Source organism: Herpailurus yagouaroundi, unplaced genomic scaffold (assembly GCF_014898765.1).
Source record: "Herpailurus yagouaroundi ecotype Mexico unplaced genomic scaffold, PumYag 67681, whole genome shotgun sequence".
Lineage (NCBI taxonomy): Eukaryota > Metazoa > Chordata > Mammalia > Carnivora > Felidae > Herpailurus > Herpailurus yagouaroundi.
In genome coordinates this window covers 2,177,620-2,194,363 of record NW_024420481.1, presented here as the reverse complement: position 1 = coordinate 2,194,363, position 16,744 = coordinate 2,177,620, and the positions used below count along the sequence as shown (strand labels likewise).

Genomic DNA, 16,744 nt, shown 5'->3' with positions numbered 1-16,744 from the left:
ACACACACACACACACACACACACACACACACACACACACACACACACACACTGCAAAACAACAATCAAAAGCTATCACTAAATGTTTATTTATCCTTTAATACTTATAAACAGTCAAGTAACTGTCTAGGGAAACTTGTGAGTCACATAAGGATGACCATTTATCAGAGAAATAAATGGAAGTAGCATCTAAGCAATTTAATGGTGTAAAGGAATTCATCACTGTATCTAGTAGGCATCTAGTGAGGGCTTCCTTACCTGAATTCATCACTGGTATTATAGCCAATAAATTAAGGTCCTCAATCTCAATACAAAATCTCTGCTCCCTACTAGAAGTGCTTATAAAACTAGTAAAAGAATACAGGACAAAGCTTTGTGGCTGAAAATGTTGGGAGAGGAACAAATGTATACTGATTTCAAGGATTCAGTAGTTGAACACATCAATGTCAAAACCTCTGGTAGACTTGAAGAGAGTTTTCTGGGAAAGTAGATTTTCCAGGCACACGTACACACGAGTTGTACCCTTTGTGTCTGAAATTACTTCTGCTAGAGGCATTATTTGTCATTCATATGATAACACCTGACTGAAATATATCTCTATAAACCAATTGGCTAGAGTTGATTGGGAAGCGGGCTGCTCTCGAAAAACAGTTAGTAGTGAAGAGTTGGGAACACAGACAGGACAGAATCTTACATTCAGCTTCTCCCAATCTCCTCACAGGCCTAAGAGTATCCTTCCTTGAACGTCTCTGAAATAAGAAGCCCAGGGGTGCCTGGCTGGCTCAGTCAGTGGAGCGTGTGACTCTTGATAGCCGGATGGTGAGTTCAAGCCCCACGACTGGTGCAGAGTTTACTTAAAAATAAAATCTTTAAAAATTTTTTTTTAAAAATAAAATAAGAATTCTTGTTTTCTCTTGATATTTCAGAGAGATTTCTGCTGGATTAGAAATAAGGGGGCTTTCTTTATGGAAAAGTTTAGAGGAAATGTAAGCCAGGATAGCTTTTTAACATCTTTTAATTGCATTTTGGCCAGTCAATGCCTTTGTTAACACCAAAGAAGACATGTAACTGTCTCTCAAGGTCAACCTCAACAAGTAGAGGGGATTTAGAGAGAAAATTGGTTTAATTATACCATGAAAATGGAAAGCAACACCTTAACCGTGAAATGGAATATTCATCTTCAAAAAGAATAATTCTGTGAAATCTATCAATTCCAATTCCGGTTTGCCTCAAAAAATGGGGGAAATAACTTCTGTGCCTCCTTCTGTAAGGTGTGTGATTTAAATCCAGATTTCAGGTTTTTAAAAGGAGGGTGCAGAAAATCAAGTTCACATCAAATATGAAAATACTCCAAATAACTCTAAATGAGCTCGCAACATTGGCTCAAAGCCAGTGAGGAACAAAGTAACCTATTGATTACTTCGACCTTGAATGGAGGCCCAGAAAGGTTCATCTACTTGGCTAAAATGCCTGAAATTGTTAGTGCACACATGAAGAGCTTGTGATCCAATTTCATCATATCTTCTATCTTGGCAACCTGTGATCAGAAGTTGAACTCAACCATCCTGTCTCATTTAGTTTCTTTCACTGGAAAGAACTCATACCCATACTGCACTTTAATGTGGCTGTGGAGGCATTTCATACTACTGAAAACCAGAAGGGTCCTCTCTGTAGCTTTGAGTCTTTGGGGAAAAGCAGTCCCTTGCCTCTGAGATTTTATAATCTGAGATTTATTGACCCCTGGGGGTCTGTGTCTTCCGTTAATTGCAATGCAACTTCTTTGACATCTTCTTTCTCTTTCAGAGAATACCACCTTCTTTGCACACCTGATTTTGACCCAGCTGCCTCTCTATTGGAGGCTGCCCAAACTTTGGACTGTGTGTTTCTACCATCAGGTCTACCTGATCCTCTCTAATTTTGAAAGTATTTTAGAATCAGACTCAGTTTACCTGCTTCTAACCATCTGATGCTCCTGGCCACAATCTGCTGCCAGCCAAAACGTACCAGCTCACATACCTCTCCTTTAACCAAATGTTTGGTTTGGGCTTCGCTTTCTACGTTTCTACCCACGAGGGCCCATTTCTCCCGCTGTCCTCTGGCCAGGATGAACATATGTATGAAACATTCCATAAAGATACTCTCTGCATCAATTTCCAATCAATTGGGATACTGGGGAATTTTATTGAGTAAAAATTCCAAGAGTGAGTGTAGGGTTCACCCCCAAACCACTAAAAACACAATGAGGAGTATAAATTTGCTTTGCTGAGCCCATTTTATGATGTATTCTAAAGCAGTATCTTGGTTATTAAAACAATTGATATTCCTTGATATTAATAATCGTTGACATTTATGGAGCTCTTATTCTGTGCCAGACACTATGTTAAGTGTCTTATATTCATTATCTCATTCAACCATTCCAATTACCTACTGTGAAGTAGGTAATATTAAGGAGCAACATTACAGTCTAATTTCAAAACAAAATCTGTCACGAATCTCAAGTCTACACTTGTCACCAAATAGTGCTATTGAGTTTTGTCAATATTTAAAATCCTCAAATGTCATAATAATAGAGTCCTGGACACTAATTAAAAAATCTCCAGTTTCTCAATTCTCTTCCCAGCTTCCTGTAATTACAATATGAAAGCTCATTATTGCCTATCCATGGAAGCCAGAGGATCCTGAATCGCTCATGATTTTTTGAATATATCTTCTCATGCATGTCTGGCAAATAAGGTAGAAAGTGCTTGATACGCAGGGTTTAAAATCACCCGTTCAAGAAAACATGTGGTCCAGAAATCTGGCATCCAGCTGGCAGAAGGGAGGCATAAAAGCCTTTGGGCATACTAAATCCCTCCCCCCAATAATAAAAATTCTGTACAAAAAAGTGATCCAAATCAAAGTGAAAATTTTGAAGCAAGTTTTAGAAATTGTGAAAAACTGCGAAGCTATAATACTACAACAAATGCTAATATGTAAGCTTGCTGTATCAAAATCTGAGCATGCCAATAATAAAGAGAAGGAAAAATAAAACAGATTTCTTTACACGAGGGCTTCAGGATCAGAGCTAAGTTAGAACCTGAAAAGAAAGCAGGGATTTAAAAGTAAAACTCCAGGAAAATGCTGAAGTCAAACCAGCAAGGAAGCCTGTACACTGAGGTAAGCACCAACATACAGATTAAGAATCATTTAAAAAGTGGGGCACCTGGGTGGCTCAGTCAGTTTAGCGTCTGACTTCAGTTCAGGCCATGGTCTCGCGGTTTGTGAGTTCAAGCCCCGTGTTGGTCTCTGTGCTGGAGCCTGCTTCTGATTCTGTATCTCCGTCTCTCTCTACCCCTCCCCTGCTCTCTCTCTCTCTCTCTCTCTCTCTCTCTCTCTTAAAAATAAACATTAAAAAAATTTAAAAAATCATTAAAAAAGAATCGACTCCGCTTAAATGGCCAAGGAAAAAGGAAGAGAAGGAGCAATGGCCTGAATACTGAGTTAAAGACAGCACTTACATTTATACTAAGGTGAACAGAATGTCCATCAAAGCTGATGAAATTCTATACTGTAGTTACCATGTTGTGCTCGTCAATTTGAAATCATTTAAGTATGCCTTATAGAGATGAGGCTGAAATTAAAGTTAACATTATAACATCTGTATCATCGAGTACTGATGGACCGATTATGATTAAATCTGTCATAAAATTTAATATATCGGTGGAGACCAAAATGCCTCGATTCTATTTAAAATAATAGTGTCATAAAGTTTCTCAGAATAATAGAAACTTTTCACGTCACACTGACATAAAACGGAGCTTAAATTCTCAGGGTCCAAATATGGATGGCATTATCAATCACATGTAATACCAAATCCTGTTCCACCAAACACATTCAAGCCTCAAGCAACAAAGGAGCTTCCACATCAGTAATCACTGAAACAACACAACTTGGTTTATCAAGTTTGCCAAAGTCAAATAAAACTCTCTTATGGAACAATATAGATCTTGACAATTCTAGAATTGCAAGTAATCCTGAAAGATCAGGCTAGTGTATTACATTCAGGCAAGTAAATGAAAGACTCTAACCCCCTCAGGGTAAATGGCTCATATCCAGTTACAGAATGCATGGTGATAATAGTTCTCTGTAATTTCTCTTTCATAAATACATTCCCTGAAAAAACATTTATTCAGGACTAACTTGGGGCCACATAACTAGAGGTCAACGGCATAAACAAGGACAAGCCAACAGCCCCTCATGTTACATTTTACTTTCAAAATTTCAAAAAAATTTCTAAGAGATAATCTGAGTGAATAGACATAATTTTAGGAAACCAGATGTTATATACCCTTTGTTTTTGAAAAACTTATCTTTATACCCACAAGGGTTTCTGATGAATAAGCCAAACCATAATATCATTAGGAAATCAGCCATTCCTTGACCATCAATCACCCTTGGGTATCTTCCCATTATCTCTTAGGCTGCAATTCTCTCTCTCCCCTAAAAGATCCACGTGACTTTTCTATATTCCAGTTCTGCCTCTTTCTCAAGGAGGGCTTCCTAAGCCTTCATTGCTGAAATATTCTCCCCCTGATGTCTCCTCTTCCTCACTCTCACTCTTGCACACACTACAATATGGCTTCCAACCACACTATTCTATTAAACCCCCCGAAATTCAGTTATTTCATTCAAGAACAACACTAATTTGAATTAAACATTGCTAGAACTGTAGGTATATTTACTATTACCCACCCCCCAGCACAGTACCTGACCTGACTACGTTTGTAATAAATACTAGCTGAGTTGAATATTATATAAATAACAAAGGTGGCAGTATGCATAGTATAGTAGTTACTCATTAAAAATCTTGACTTGTCAGCCGTGTAGAGGTAAGAGTCTGTATATTTAAAAAACAGTTTTTCTTTGTTTGCTCTACAAATATGTATTAAGTACTGTGTACAAGGTATTGGGCATGGTCCCTATTCTCATGGACTTTAATGGTCTGGCAAATATTTCTATGCTACACACTTAAATTTGTTTTTTAAATATACATATTTTAGGGTTTTATAGAATTATGGAATGTGCCTCCTCAGGAAGGGAGAATTCCCACTCATTCTCCTAAGGCCAGCTTCTCACCTCCACCAAGCAACGGGGATTATCAGGATCTCAAAGCACTGGTCAAACAGAACTCTCCACCCTGAGCCCATTGTATCATAGCCGTGCGGCTATTTTTGTGAACCGCTTCGGGGCAGGACCTACACTGGCATCGTACTGGTATTAGATGTGGTAGATGGATTGTCGGGAGTTTGAAGACAATGAAAAAATACAAATGAGCAAATTACGGTATTTATTTGACGTTTCAGGCTTGACTTTCGCCAAAGTAAACATTTAAATAAATCCAGTGTGGGAGAGTGCAAAGGACCTAGATGGAAAACAGTAAAGGGATGCCCTAGGGACAGAAAACAGAGCTGATGTAACAGCATCCTTAGAGGCTAGAGTAAAACTTGCCCAGATATTAGCAACATCAATTAATTAAACGGGAAAAAGTTTTATATAATCCAAATAAAGGTACAGTGCTTCAAGGTAGCAAAAACAAACAGAATAAATGACTTCCATTCAGGTCTTTCAGCTGCACTTTCCCCAGATCTTGAAAAAGGAAATTTAACTTCATAATAAGTAAAGTGCCATGAAACATGGGAAACTTTAAACAACAGGGTATTTACTTATGGGAACAGAAAAAGGGAAACAATTAAATGTCTCTGCCTTTTTTATAAACCCATCAACAATACCCCACTATAGCACTGTGGTTGAGTACAGGATTTTGGAGCTACTAGTTGGAAGACCTGGGGCACATTACCTAATCCATGTGTACTTCTGTTTCCTCATCCAGAAAATGGTGCCAATAAGAGCATCTATCTAATAAGGTTGTTTTCTAGCTTGAAATGTGTTAATATTTATAAAGCACTTACTATGGTGCTTGGCACAAAATAAGTAAACAGTAATTAAGTGCTTCTGAAATAAATCACCTCATCTTGTTCAATATGGAAATAAGAATCTAACAAACTTCATCCCGTTACTTAAAAATAATTATAAAAAATTTGTAAATGTTTTGTTATGAAGGAAGCCATCAAGTGCCTTACATAAATACTTTTTAAAATAAGGAACTCTGGAAACGAACAAGAAAAAGTAAAGGCAAGAGGTCGACCTGTTTTCTCTTTCTCTGGAAGGATCTGTAGGCAGAAACTAGAGAGTCAGAGAGAGGCACATTTTAGCTAAACACAGCAAAGGGCTGGCTCACAGCTTGAGATGTCTAACAGTATGCCAGACTCCTTCACTAGGTGGTACACTCCTCTTCGCTGGGTTTCTATCACATGGCATGGGAAACTGGGCCAGAAGTAGGAAAATCACCATATCAGGCGAAGATGCCATGAGCTGGTAACTTTATTACAGTATCAGGGAGGAAGTGCATTGCCAACTTGTGTGCTACATGCATAGCACTACATTTGGTCTTTGGATGACAAGAAACGCCTACAAGACAGATTCTCTTCTCTTGAGGAGCTTATACTCTAGTGGGAAACATAATCTTGCACCCCCAGATCACTAGAGGTAGCATACAATCCAGTTCTGAATCTCCTTTATAACCACAAACTCCTAGAAATCTAGAATGACAAGCTGTGCCCTCTTAGAATACTTACTCTTATCTGAAGGTAATACTTCTTGTCAATCACAGTGACTGGGTCTCTGCAAGTGAAAGAAAGAAATAACCCGCCGCAGAGTTCCAGTTTTCCTTTAATGTGCCTTCGAAAGTGTTATGTCTACCAATGTCTCCCAAATGCGGAGTACCACATTGATAGCAGCAGGTCCAGGAAATGCACGAAACAAAGACAAAGACATTTTCATTATGTATAAAGATCTGTCCTTTTTATTGCTAGTTGAGTTGTTCAATCATGAACCCAAGCAAGACCCGAAGCAAAGACGCATTCCCCACATTTCTGCTTTAATATGAGCCTGAGTCACAGACTCACAATGTGAGCAGTGATGACCTAAATGAGGCCAATTCCCTCATTTTTCAGGCAAGACAATAGGACTATAAAGAATAAATGACTTGGCCACAGTTACAAAGAGAGTCAATGACACTGCCAGCACAAGAGCTCAGTTCTAATAACCAGAGTTGAATACTTAGCTCTATACCTTGGAGAAGTTTTAATCTCAGTCTCTCAATATCTCCCTCCCTCCGTTAGTGTCTGATTCCTTCTTTCTCCCTCTTTCTGTACTCCTTCCTCACATTTAAACTCTTAATTTTCATGGCATGAGAATATACATGATCGTAAGAACCGAAGCCACTATGTCTCTACTCAAAACCATCCTTTTTATCTGAATGGGAAGTTGAAATAAATGCTTTCAAATGTTCAGAAGAAACAGAGTAATGGACTGTTTTTACAAAGCAGACTATAAAACTGCCCGCAACCTGCTAGGGAAGTTAATAGATAATCTTTACTATTTGATGCAAATTAGCTTTTAAAACAATCCAAGCATCAAAGTCCAAAAGAAAGCAGGAGTTCGAATGAGTTATAAAAGCTGGCTGGTGGAAGAGAGACCACCACAGGATTTTTCAGAGACCAAAGGAAGATACAGCTACATATCTAGCATGTATATTACACTGCTGGAAACCAGTGTGTGTGGGGTATGTGTGTGCATGTGTGTGCATCTGGGGTGTGTCTGTGCATGTATACGTTTGTGTATACATACGTGAGTGTCTGTGTCATTGAGGGAAGGGACAGAATCTTAAGACAGCTAGCTAAAAAGGAGCTAAACCTAGTGAGACACTGGACTGAACACATGACATAATTCTTTCCTATATAAAAAGTGCCAAGAACTTTGGGGCGCCTGGGTGGCTCAGTCAGTTAAGCGTCCGACTTCCGCTCAGGTCATGATCTCACAGTTTGTGAGTTCGAGCCCCGTGTTGGCTCTGTGCTAACAGCTAGGAGCCTGGAGCCTGCTTCAGATTCTGTGTCTCACCCCCTCTCTGCCCCTCCCATGTTCATGCTCTGTCTCTCCCTGTCTCAAAAATAAATAAAATGTTAAAAAAATAAAAAGTGCCAAGAACTAATAGTTCACCTGAAATCTAAAGAAGTAAGACTTCAGTCATCTAGGGCAATTAGAACTAGCAGCAAAGCAATTAACTAGAGCAGTAGAAGGGAAATCTATAAGCAGAAAACCTACAGGAAGATGTATTTAGGCATATGGCCCAGAGATTTTTAGTACACAAAGTATTTTGATTAAAAGGAAAAGTTTTCCTTAAGGAAAAACCAGAGAAAACACATGAGGTTATCAACAACGAAGATGGTGAGAGAAAGGTATTAATTATGCACTTTCATCTCTTTAAATACTGTTTTAAATTGTGTATCAATCTACCAATAATTGATAAGTGAATATTTATATTGACCATTTTAATAATAATTTTCATTGAAAAAAGCCTGATTCAGTTGAATGCTATAAACCTGTTAGCCACAGATGGGAAGCTCAGCTGGTGACAATTTACAATCGGGCACCACCTGGTGGCAGCTTGTAGAATTACAAGCATAGTGACTGCCCTTCCTAAGGCTACCTCTGTAAGTGTAATTTAAGAAATACGTATCCAAGAGCACACTGTACACGCTGTACATGCTGTATTAGCCAATTTGAGAGTAAATTATATTAAAAAACAAAAACAAAACATATTTGTCTATCTAAATAGACAAATAGACATAAAAGAAGAAATACGTATCCCATAAAATGTCACCAAAAAACCAAAACCATGACTTTACGATGACTGCTTTACTCACCTTGGTGGTATTTCTACTATATACAGATTATTACAGCTGTATCAATTGCATATGAATTCTTATCAATAGATAATGTTTAGAAAATGAGTGGATTTCTCATTCATAATCCAACAAAGATAATCTGTATAGATAGTAAATTCAACAAAGGCTCAGCCATCACCGTACCTAAAAGCAGTTGGGGGCACCTGGCTGGCTCTGTTGGTAGAGCATGTGACTCTTGATCTCAGGGTCATGGGTTTGAGCCCCAAGTTGGGTATACAGATTACTTAAAAATAAAATCTTTAGGTGAAGAAATGGGCAGAAGACATGAATAGACACTTTTCCAAAGAAGACCTCCAGATGGCTAATAGATACATGAAAAGATGCTCAACATCACTCATCATCAGAGAAATACAAATCAAAATCACAATGAGATACCACCTGTCAGAAGGACTAAAATAAACAACTCGGGAAACAACAGATGTTGGTGAGGATGCAGAGAAAGGGGAACCCTCTTGCACTGTTGGTGGAAATGCAAACTGGTACAGCTGCTCTGGAAAACAGGATGGAGGTTCCTCAAAAAATTAAAAATAGAACTACCCTACGACCCACCAATTGCACTACTAGGTATTTATCCAAAAGATACAAAAATGCTGATTTGAAAGGGCACATGCACCCCAAGTTTATAGCAGTACTATCAACAATTTGCAGATTATGGAAAGAGCCCAAATGTCCATCAACTAATGAATGAATAAAGAAGATGTGGTACACACACACACACACACACACACACACACACATACACACACACACTGGAATATTACTGGGCAATTAAAAATAATGAAATCTTGCCATTTGCAACAACATGGATGAACTAGAGTGTATTATGCTAAGTAAGTCAGTCAGAGAAAGACAAATATATGATTTCACTCATATGCGGAATTTAAGAAACACAACAGATGAACATAGGGGAAGGGAAGGAAAAATAAGATAAAAACAGAGAGGGAGACAAACTGTAAGAGAATTTTAAATACAGAGAACAAACAGGGTTGCTGGAGGTGGGGGGGGTCTGGTCTAAATGGGTGATGGGCATTAAAGGAGGGCAATTGTTCAGATGAGCACAACACTGTGTGTTACGTGTAAGTGAGGAATCACTCGTTTCTACTCCTGAAACCAATACTACATTGCATGTTAACTAATTTGAACTTAAATAAATTTTAAAAATAAAATAAAATCTTTATATAAAATAAGATAAAAGTGGTTGGCTGAATTTTTTTAAGTGATAAGGGAAAAGAAATGAGGCATGAAATTAGGAACATAAAAAGTGGATGCATGAGAAGAAATAGCTTTTCTTCATCAGTTTTATGAAAAGATAAAACACATTGTTGCCTGAAATCAGGAGATCATAAATTAGATTCAATTAATGAAAACACTGGGAGAAAAGAATTTTTTTTAAATCGTGGTTACTAGGAGCCACTTTTGGTACAAATCTTTTCAGTACAAGTCCTTTTTTGTCTTAATAAACAACATAAAATAAACCTAATTAAATCTTTATCTCATTACTAGAGTTGTTATAATGCCTTAAGCATCCCTGGACATCAATTCTTATTAAGTTTAATAGAAGCTGTTGGGGGTTGGCTTCAATATGAATCGACCTTAGGCTATAATGCAGGTTATTTTTTCTTATACTTAGTCTCTGGTAAATTCATATTTTATTTCTCCTAATGACCAAATGCAGCAAAATTCTTATTGATTATGGGTTTCAGACAGTTGAGTTCCACTTAATTAATATTTCATTGTATTTGAGAAAATCTATCAGCAAGTCCTAGTAAATGGAAAGATATGCTCCAATAGAAATCCAAAATTAAATGTATCTTATACACTGTTGGCGAAAATCAAGAAAACCTACTCCTAGGGGTGCCTGGGTGGCTCAGTCGGTTAAAACGTCAGAATTCAGCTCAGGTCATGATCTCACAGCTTATGAGTTCGAGCCCCGCGACGGGCTCTGTGCCGACAGCGCAGAGCCTGGAGTATGCTTCAGATTCTGTGTCTCCCTATCTTTCTGCCCCTTCCCCTCTCGCGCTCTCTCTCTCAAAAATAAAATAAAAACCTAAAAATAAATAAAAAGAAAAGAAAACCCGCTCCTTACAATTGCAAATGTTGATCAGATAACATAAAGAATAGAGGGATTCTCCATGTTCACATCTAGTGAAAACTACAAATGAGATTTAAAACCCAAGGAAAACACTAATTCCATACCACATTCCTTTGTTGGGTTATTTACACCAATAGAAAAATCAGGAAAACCATTAGTGATAAGTGGAACAGTACTGTCTAAGCTAAAGATGAAATCACACACACACACACAAAATGTCCTATTGTGTTTCCTATCCAAATGCACTAGTTATGCTAAACAGAGGTAAGAAGAACATGCTTTAAAAACCATCTGATGCAACTGAAATGCCATTTTTCTAAAAGTAGATGGAAGCTGAAATGAAAGAACAGGCTTAACAAGGAAATAGAAAAGGACTAATGCAAAAAAAAAAAACAAAAAAACTGAACCAAAATAGTTTTACTGCTGACTGCATAGTAGGTTTTCAAAAATATATGTTAGCATAAGTATCAGATTCTAATATGGAGCCTATCAAATAGGCCCCCTCAAGTAAATTACTTTAAGTATATATATTTGCACATAGAAAATTCTACTTCGGGCACATTTTGTAAGCTACTATGTATTTATTTTGTCATGATAGTGGTAACTCTTTTAAATAAATTAAAATATTTGTTGCTCACTACACTGAATGATACAGAGCTGAACTTAAGTCTTAAAGCTATGCTTTTGAAGAAATTGATGTAGTTTTCCCCTAAGCACACACAACATTTCCATCTGTATAATGTTCTTTTCAGGAGAATACTACCTCTAACGCACATCCACATGGCATTTGCAAATCCTTGCAGGATAAAGAAAGTGTCACTGTTAAATTTGAAAAAATTTCCACTGGCGAATTGAACCTCAAAAAACATTTTAAAGTGTTCTTCATCTTTATCGTTCTTTTAGTCTACATTGCTATTTTCTAAATAACGCAGAAGTATTTTGAAGCATGTATGATTTTGATAGGAGAATAATTCTCCCTCCAGATACAAATGCATTTTTATGGAAAAAAAAAAGGTGCATGTGCAAAAATTTAATGGTGATGCCAGTTCATTTTAGAACTCTTCTTCACCAGGCTCCCTTAGACAATGAGAAAATAATTCTTCAAACATTTTTCATTAAAAAAGAGAACACAGAAGATTAATATTCTATATTCTTTACCCCCCATGAACTCTGAGTTTGGAAGTGCTTTCACAGAAAGTAGCTAGTTGTTTATAATGTTGGTTCTGATCCCAAAATAATTTTCTCAACACCGTAATTTCTATGACAAATAATTTTTATTAGTATGGCTGGCCCATCAAGTACTACAAAAGTCCGAAAATTCATGTTGAGGTCTTATTATATTAACACCTCATTTATTGGAACCATCAGGCAAGGAAGGGGATCAATAAAAATGAGATTTCAAAAAGCAGAAACTCTTACACATTAATATTTGTCTCTCTTAGTCAGGACAGAAATCTTTCTGGAATGCTTTTTCAAACGTTGTTGCCCCCTTAGACATAGAACAGAATAGACTACATAGAATAGTACAAACAAAATCATGCCTTTTTTGGGTAATTCTGGCTCATGATTAGAAACACCAGTCATGCTTTGAGGGATATATTGGGCACGTGGTTAAATTTTTGTTGCTGATTCATCAGGGTGCCAGGAACTGTGCAGTGGTGCTCTGGTCAATGTTTATGTTCCAACCAATAAGGCAGAACTCAAGTCAGTATTTTATTTTATTAAATTTTTGTTTAATGTTTATTTTATTTGGGGGGGGTTGCAAAAGAGAGGAAGATACCAGATCCGAAGCAGGCTCCAGGCTCTGAGCTGTCAGCACAGAACCCCACGTGGGGCTCGAACCACGAAGTCATGACCTGAGCCGAAGTCAGTGCTTAACCGACTGAGCCACCCAGGCGCCTCTCCAGTAAGTATTTTAAGAAGCAGATGCGTACTGTTGGCCCATCCCATGGTCGTTTTGTGCTAGGTGCTTGCTGACGCACACCACATGTTCAGATCTCCTGACATGTGCACAATGTCAAGGCATGTACAAGAGCCTGGTTGGACTGAGGTTGATCAGCAAGAGGGAGGTTTAAATTTTCCAGCGGGTCAACAAGGAGAAAGCATAGTCTGGATTCCTAGGGAGAGACAGAGCCCTCCTTAGGTCTAAAATACGACTAAACGGCATGCCAAAGATTAGGAAATATAAGGGAACTGGTTAGTGCTGCTTCTGTTTATTTATCTTAGTAAAAGCTCTGGAGAGTTAGTCACTGAACACATGATGATTTCTGGAGATAATTACAGTAGGTTATAAAGGCCGTTTGTTGGTGAATTTCTAAACCCAACTTAATTGCTTGTGTATTTTATGTAAGGGAATTTCTGAATAAAAATGGAGAATAATCGTACATGTGAAAGTTAATTAACCCACTTAATTATTGCTACTAAGGAAGCTTTCTTGTTGGGCACAGTATTAATATGTTGCCACTTAATGACAAAGATAAACAGTAATGTAAATATAATGATGAGGAAATTGTACCAACTTGGTCCATAATGTGGATCTACCCTGGGACCCTGGTCTGAGCTGCACTTTGTATAGCATCCAGTCCCACCAGTGTCCTGCTTTCTGTGCCAGACTGGCTCGCACACTCCTCCGTGTCATTTTCAGCAAGTTTTCCCCTGTGCTTAACCCTGAAAGTGACTATATCATCACTGCCCTGGAAATAATGAATGTGAAACAATACAGAAAGATGAGAGGCTAAAAATCACCCACACTGAGGCCAAAACAATAATTCCAATGTTAATTCATCGTTGCTCTGAAGGACTTTGTATTTTTTAATTTGTCTTGGCTGCATAGAATTCCTGAGCATTGCCAAAATCAGTTATCAGCATAAGACTGAAAGTCACCATTAAATTTTGGCCCCTAGACAGCATGCTGCCAAAGCTGTTACTGGTGGACTAAAGAAATACCCATGTGAATCACAAGGCTGGCCAGCAGCTCTGTTGTATGCTTTGTTTCTTGTAGCTTTTAAGCTACACATCAAGCATTCTAAAAGCACTTATCCCTCAGCATGGGATAATGTGTGAGCCAGTCATGTAATATGCTGTAAAATTCTGGCCACGTAAAAGGAGCAGAAAGTAAAGTCGAAGTTGGTGTCTCACTTCCAAGTATAGATGAAAGTGAACTTACTTGGCTTTTGGTGTGAAAAGACTCAAAGGACTATAGACTCCATGTAAGAGACACCTTCACATCAATCTCCAGTGTCTTGAATGTCATTTAAAGATGAGTATGTGGGTGCCTGGATGGCTCAATTGTTAAACATCCGACTCTTGACTTTGGCTCAGGTCATGATCTTGCAGTTCGTGCGATAGAGCCCCACGTCTGGCTCTGTGCTGACAGTGCAGAGCCAGCTTGGGATTCTCTGTCTCCCTCTCTCTCTGCCCCTCCCTTTGCTCATGCTCTCTCTCAAAATAAACTTAAAAAAATTTACAGATGAGTATGTACGATTTGTGAAAAACAGAATAAAGCACGTAATTTCAGTTGAATTGAAATTATAAGAGCAAATGTGCACAGTAGTTACTGTGTGCCTGGCACTAATCTTACCTTTTTCACATACATCAATGCATTTACTGCTTGTAGCAATCCTGTGACGCAGGTCCATCATTGTCCCCATTTTCCAGATATGGAAAGTGAGATAGAGAAAGATTAAGTAACTTGGTCCAGGTTCACACAGTGAGTGAGAAGAGCAGAGATCAAATTCAGGCATGCTCCAGAATACGTGCTACCCACCTCTACTCTGTACTTCCTCCAGTGGGCACAAAAATGCAGAAACATAACCTAAGATTTATAGGAATATTACTAGGGATTTGGGCAGATAATGAATCCAAGTACTTCTTAAAAAACTGTAAAGATTGGGGTGCCTGGCATGGCACTCAGTCCATAGAGCATGCAACTCTTGATCTCAGGATCATGAGTTCAAGCCCCACATTGGGCATAGAGGTTACTAAATAAATAAATAAATAAATAAATAAATAAATAAATAAATGTAAAAAAGATTATTCACAGTTCTATTAAGATGTGATTTATGGAGGTACCAATCAATATCAACAACAGGCTCCACTTACGTTTTATTTACCAGTGAAACGTGTACTTGCATTGTATGCATAAAGTTGAAGTCAAGTACGTGGGCATCTGAGATTTAACTTCACTGGACCTTCTTATTGGATGGGTTCAAAGTGGAGGGGACAATGCCCTGGAAGGGATATGCATATCAGATGAGTGGACGAATTAGATCCAGCACGGAACGCTACTCAGAGTTTCAGCATTCCCCAATATGTCTGTCCATCTCCCTGTCACATAGTGGAACTCTGGATCAGCTGTGTGCTTTACGGTGAGAGCCTCAAGGATGTGTCGTATTCATCTTGTCACTGGCTCAATACCTCATATATACTAAGTTCTCAACAAATACTTGCTAAACTAATGGAAGTGGTGAGCACCTGCTCTGTGGAAGACATTGTGCTACCTGGTGGTCCACATGCAGGGTGGCACGGAACAGTGCCCAGTACACGCTGGGACCAAAAAGGGAGGCAAAGCCAAGAACATGGTGGGTGAGTGTGGGCCTTCATATAAGAAATCAACTTTCTCCTTAAAGCTGATAGAGTAAGTGGGAGTCCGAAGCTGTCTCAATTCATTGCTTCTCTTTAAAACTAGATCAACAACCCCCTCAATTTAGCTCTTATTTTGACATTCTTTATAGAAAAATGTCTAGGTTCCTTACCTTAATATTAAAACTTATTTGAATACTTGCTCAGGGTTATATCCTCAGCACGTAGAAACATGGCTGACTCATGTAGTGTGCTCAATAAGGGTATGCTGATTGAACAACCAATGCAGAGAGAGAGAGAGACAGAGATACAGAGAGACAGAGAGACAGAGAGGAGAGGAGAGGAGAGGAGAGGAGGGGAGAGGGGAGAGGGGAGAGGGGAGAGGGGAGAGAAGAGGAAAGGAAAGGGAAAGGAAAAGAAAGAAAAGGAAATGAACAAAACGGAACTGCAAGTGGGATGGAAAGTTGAAACAGAAAAGTCTTGTGAGGTCAAATACCAGAAAAACCAACCGGGGATTTAAAATGTGCTGTGAGAGCTGCACGCATTCAGCACAGTTTACAGTAAAATCTCCTAAAGAAAAGATTCCTATAAAAGGATCAGGCACCACCAGTATTAAATAATAGTATATCTCACCATAATATAACTTTCAAAAGTCTGGTTGCTGTTACCGACAGTAGTGTGCAGGGCAGACTTATCCCGCACAAGGGTACTGTAAATTGAATGATGCTTTCTCCCCTCCACTTCTAAGAGTTTACAGTTCTCGAATTTGGAAAGTCTGCAGCTTTTGGACATTCCAGATGTTTACTTCAGTCCAGCAGCACTGTCTTTATCCAGTACTCAGTCTTAGGTCACTAATGCATTGTGAAAGAGACAGACAGCAAACCCAAGTTCCCAATGAAACCTTTTTTATATTTCCACAATATCACCACAGAGATTTTAAGCACAGACTGTGGAGTCAGTGGGTTAAGTTCAAGTCTTGACGCTGCTGTTTACTAGCAGAATGTCTTCAGACATGCTACTAATCTCTCTGAGCCTCAGGTTCCCCATCTGTAAAAAGGAGATAAATAATAACACCAACACCATAGGGTTGCAGTGAGGATTAGATGAGAGAGTAATGTGCAACGTGCTTATCGCAGTGCTTAACACAGAGTAAGTAACTGTTTCCATTAGAAAGGAGTACAGGGCACCTGGCTGGCTCAGTTGGAAGAGCATGTGACTCTTGATC

The 16,744-nt window shown here is 38.5% G+C and overlaps 1 protein-coding gene across 7 annotated transcripts in view; it reads right to left on the bottom strand.

Annotated features, from left to right (window-relative positions):
* Positions 1-16,744, bottom strand: part of MBNL3 (muscleblind like splicing regulator 3) — a 112,233-nt gene that overhangs the window by 79,263 nt on the left and 16,226 nt on the right. Inside the window, exon 1 of one of the 7 annotated variants that reach the window (XM_040468068.1) lies at positions 15,040-15,794. The exons of the other annotated variants lie outside the window; for them this stretch is intronic. The gene's annotated coding sequence lies outside the window, so the exon portion shown is untranslated. Of the gene's footprint in view, positions 1-15,039; positions 15,795-16,744 lie in introns of those variants that run through there. 7 annotated transcript variants of the gene reach the window in all.